This window comes from Cebus imitator, unplaced genomic scaffold (genome assembly GCF_001604975.1).
Source record: "Cebus imitator isolate Cc_AM_T3 unplaced genomic scaffold, Cebus_imitator-1.0 Scaffold2, whole genome shotgun sequence".
Lineage (NCBI taxonomy): Eukaryota > Metazoa > Chordata > Mammalia > Primates > Cebidae > Cebus > Cebus imitator.
The window spans coordinates 6,657,062-6,662,603 of NW_016107317.1; positions in this window are offsets into that span (position 1 = coordinate 6,657,062).

Genomic DNA, 5,542 nt, shown 5'->3' on the forward strand with positions numbered 1-5,542 from the left:
CTAGTTTTGATCTTTGAGGCTGTTGACCCTTGGATGGGGTTTTTGTGGGGACTTTTTGTTGTTGTTGATGCTGTTGCTGCTTTCTGATTGTTTTTCTTTCAATGGTTAGATCCCTCTTCCATAGGGCTGCTGCAGCTTACTAGGGATTCACTTCAGGCTATATTCATCTGGTTTGCTCCCATGCCTGGTGATATCACTTGAGGACAGAGAACAGCAAACATAGGTGCCCACTAATTGTCTGAGATCACTCACCTTGAGGGGCACCAACCTGATGCCAGTAGGATGACTCCTGTATAGGGTGTCTGACAACCCCTGTTGGAGGGTCTTATCCCAATTGGGTGGCATGGGGAATAGGACCCATTTAATGAGGCACTTTGACTGTTCCTTGTTGGAGGGGTGTCCTTCACTGTGGGTCATCCCACTCTGGGCTGCCCGGATTCGTCAGAACTACCCAGAGGAAAGGCTAAGTCTGCTGGTCTGCAGAGACTGCAGCCACCCCTCCCACTAGGGGATCAGGTGCAGGGAGATCGGGGCTCTGTCCCGGAGTTGTTGGAGTTCCTGCAGGTAGGCTCCACCCAGTGAGGAAGGATGGGTCAGGGTCTGGCCTGAAGAGTGGCTCTGGCCTCAGTCTGCCACAGCCAGTGTGTTGGACTATGAGGGACACCTCTTGGGACCAAGCTATCCAGCCTCCCTGGCTCCAGCAGGGAAAAGGCACAGCCTGGAGCTATACAGATGGCTGCCGCCCTTCCCCCACCCAGCAAACGCAGCATGTTAGGCCATTATCAGTCTCAGTGCTTGCTGCTACCCCTCCTCCAAGGAGCTCAAAGGGCTTAGATAGTAGGAAGCCACAGCTGTGGTGCTGGCCGCCCCTACCCCTGGGAACTCAGCAGCCTTAAGCAGATTCTAGCTGAGAGGCTGTTGAGAATGTGCATGGCTCCTGGGTTGGAATCCTAGGCCTCAGTGGCGTGGGTTTGCGAGTGTGATCTTCTGATCGTGGGTTGAACAGTTCTGTGGAAAAAGCACAGTTTCTTCAGCTGGGTAACACTCTCACTCAACATCTCCCTCGGCTGGCGGATGGGGGCTCCCCTGGACTGTGTGGCTCTCAGGTGGGCCACCACACCACATTGCTCTTCCTTCCTCTCCATGGATCACACTAGCTGCCTAGTCAGTTCTGATGAGGGAACCTGTATATCTTGTTTGCCTATGCAGGATTCACACTCTAATATGGTTCTTCAATGGGAGGCTCTGATCACTGCTAATTCTAGTTGGCCATCCTGGCCCCACCTTGATATTTTTTATTTTCTACAATGAACATATTATTTGAAAAATGTGTTTTTGAGCATTCTAAGTAACCAAACATATATCATCCTATTTAAAGAGACTAAATTAATTTCATACTTTTTACATCCCCAAATCCAAACCAACAAGAATGTAAAGAAACTCCAGTTTGTTCTGGTCATGATCACTAGACTAATATTTTACTTGATATAAGTCAATAATTTTATGGAATTTATCAATATAACCTGGAAAGAATTAAAGTAAATGTTGAAACAGACAATAATTATTAATTTAGTAATTATGATGGATGTATCATAATACATCAAAACCTAAACATCTTACATAACTAAGAATTTACTTTGGTTAGATTTGAGCGTTTTTTCTTTTTTCTTGAGCTGGAGTCTTGATCTGTCGCCCAGGCTGCAGTACAGTGGCGCAGTCTCAGCTGACTACTACCTCCACCTCCTGGGTTCGAGTGATTCTCCTGCCTCAGCCTCCTGAGTAGCTGGGATTATAGGTGCCTATCACCACACTCAGCTAATTTTTTGTATTTTTAGTAGAGACAGGGTTTCACCATGGTGGCCAGGATTGTCTCGAACCCCTGACCCTGTGATCTGCCCTCCTCAGCCTCCCAACGTGCTGGGATTACAGGCGTGAGGCACTGCGCCTGCCTAGATTTGTTCTTAAAGCAACTTTTTTGTAACTGTAGGATAATTCTTCACTTACAGTAGATTATAGAAATGTTCTTAACCTGCACTGTTACATAAAATTTACATATACCCTATATATATACACATTATATATAAATATATATCTTTTAATATGTATAATATATTCATATATATATAAATAGGTGTGATTTTACGTAAATGCATTGAATATTTAGGAAACTGATGGTCTATAAAATTTGGAATTCACTGCCATATTTCTAAGAGCTTACATTTGCACAGTATTATATTTTAATGTTCTTGGCAAGACCCATTCCATTACAGTGAAATTATTCCAAAAGCAGCTAAACTAAAAACCTCAAATAATACAGCACAATCTTGACAGAAGAAAATGGAAAGCAATATAATAAGTCAACAGAATTTTAGTACCTGCTCTGTGCCCTGCTGAAGCCTGTTCAAGTAGTTTAAAAAGTGCAAGACATGAGAAAGATCCAAGATGGCCGTTTAGGAAGAGCTCAGGATTGCAGCTCCCAGGGAAAGTGCAGAGGGTGAGTGGATGCTGCATTTTATTGCCCACAGACTGGGAGATTCCCAGGTGGAGGAACCCCACAGGTGGCCAGTGGGACTGTTTTGCCCCATGTGGCTGTTTTGGTCAGCGAGGCTGCTTAGCCCTGCGTGGCTGCTTTGCCCATGCCCTGGCGTGGTGGTTCTCCATATAAAATACACTGGTCCGGGTGCACTTTTAGCTGGCGATTGGAGCCCCAGAAAGTCACCCATTCATCTGATTAAAAAGGGGACTGAACAGGAAGCCAGGCCAGGAGATTCCTGGGCAAAAAAATCTCCACGAATCTCAGTGCCGCTGTTTAAGCTGGTGCAGCAAGTCACCACATGGGAAATCACACAGATCCCGGCGACTTTTCAACAGGCAAATGGAACACCTGGGAGACAGTCGACTGTTCAGCTAAAAAAAAAAAAAAAAAGGCTCTGAGGCAGGGAGCCAGGTGATCAGGTTCAGCTGGTCCCACCCCCACAAAAGAACAGCAATCAGAAACTCTCTGGATTGAGAGTTTCACAGCAAGCGCAGCTGAACCCGGGACGGTCCAGCTCCATGGTTGAGGGGTGTCCGCCATTACCAAGACACTCCACCACTACAGAGGTAATCGGCCATCACTGAGGCAGCCTGCCATTGCCAAGGCAACCCGCCATTGCTGAGGCTGCCTGCTGTTGCGAAGGCAACCAGCTGTTGCCAAGGCAACTGCCATTACAGAGAGAGTCTGCCAATACAGAGGTGGGCCACCAATGCTGAAACAGTTTTAACTACACCCATATAAACAGGACTGCACAGAAGTTCACAGGACAGCTGGGCAGAGCCCACAGCAGCTCAGCAATGCCTCTGCAGGCAGACAGTGACTAGGCTGCCTCATTGCTGCACAGGGCAGCCCTGAAACAAAAAAGGGCAGCAGCACAACGGAAACTCATAAATAAAGCCCTAACTCCCTGGGACAGAGCACCTGGGAACGAAAAGCAGTTTATGAATTCTGCTGCAGCAGACCTAAACGTACCTGCCCAGCAGCTCTGAATGAACAACGGAGCTCACAGCTCGGCACTTGAGCTCCTATAAATGACAGGCTGTCTCCTCAAGCAGCTCCTTGACCCCTGTATATCCAAAGAGTCACCTCATAAAGGAGAGATCAGACTGACATTTGGCAGGTATCCTTCTGGGACAAAGATAGCAAAAGAAGAAACTGGTAGCAACTGTTACTGTTCTGCAGCTGCTGCAGGTGATTCCCAGGCAAGCAGGGCCTGGAGTGGACCTAAGCAGTCCTACAGCAGAGGGGCCAGACTGTTAGAAGGAAAACTAAGAAACAGAAATAACTTCATCAGAACATCCACTCAGAGACCTAATCTGAAAGTCAGCAACTACAAAGATGACAGGTGCATAAACCCACAAAGATGGGAAGAAACCAGTGCAAAAAGGATGAAAACACCCAAAACCAGAACACCTCTCCTCCTACAATCGATCACAACTCCTCACCAGCAAGGGAACAAGGCAGGATGGAGAATGAGTGTGATGAAATGACAGAATCAGACTTCAGAAGGTGGGTAATAAGGAACTTCTGTGAGCTAAAAGAATACGCTCTAACCCAATGCAAACAAACTAAGAACCTTGAAAAAAGATTTGATGAAATGCTAATGAGAATGTACAACTTAGAAAGGAATATAAGTGAATTGATGGAGCTGAAAAACTCAACAACACGAGAACTTCGTGAAGCATGCACAAGTTTCAACAGCTGAATTGACATGAGAGGTCGAAGATCAACTCAATGAAATAATACAAGAAGGCATGGTTAGAGAAAAAAGGGTAAAAAGGAATGAAGAAAGCCTCCAAGAAATGTGGGACTATGTTAAAAGACCTAATCTATGTTTGATACGTGTACCTGAATGTGACAAAGAGGATGAATCCAAGCTGAAAAATACTCTTCAGGATATTATCCAGGAAAACTTCCCCAACCTAGCAAGGCAGGCCAATATTCAAGACCAGGAAATACAGAGAACACCACAAAGATATTCCTCATGAAGAGCAACCCCAAGGCACATAATCGTCAGATTCACCAGGGTTGAAATGAAGGAGAAAATGCTAAGGGCAGCCAGAGAGAAAGGTCGGGTTACCCACAAAGGGAAGCCCAACAGACTCACAGCAGATCTCTCAGCAGAAACCCTACCAGCCAGAAGAGAGTGGGGGCCAATAGTCAACATCCTTAAAGAAAAGAACTTTCAACCCAGAATCTCCTATCCAGCCAAACTAAGCTTCATAAGTGAAGGAAAAATAAAATCCTTTACGAACAAGCAAGTACTCAGAGATTTCATCACCACCAGGCCTGCTTTACAAGAGCTCATGAAAAAGGCTCTATACATGCAAAGGAACAACCAGTACCAGCCACTCCAAAAGCATACCAAGTGGTAAAAAGCATCAACACAATCAAGAATCTGCATCAACTAACAGGAAAAACAGCCAGCTAGCAACAAAATGGCAGTATCAAATTCACACATAACAATATTAACCTTAAATGTAAATGGACTTAATGCCCCAATCAAAAGACACAGACTGGCAAATTGGATAAAAAGCCAAAACCCATCAGTGTGCTGTATCCAGTAAACCCATCTCACATGCAAGGATACACAAAGGCTCAAAATAAAGGGATGGAGAAGCATTTAACAAGCAAATGGAAAGCAAAAAAAAGCAGGACTTGCAATTCTCATCTCTATAAAATAGACTTTAAAGCAACAAAGCTCAAAAGAGACAAAGAAGAACATTACATAATGATAAAAGGATCAATGCAACAAGAAGAGCTAACGATCCTAAATATGTCCGCACCCAATACAGGAGCACCCAGATACATAAGGCAAGTTCTTAATGACTTATAAAGAGACGTAGGCTCCCACACAATAATAGTGGGAGACTTTAAAACCCCATGGTCAATATTAGACAGATCAACCAGACAGAAAATTAACAAGGATATCCAGGACTTGAACTCAGACCTGGACCAAGCAAACCTAATAGACATTTACAGAACTCTCCACCCCAAATCCACAGA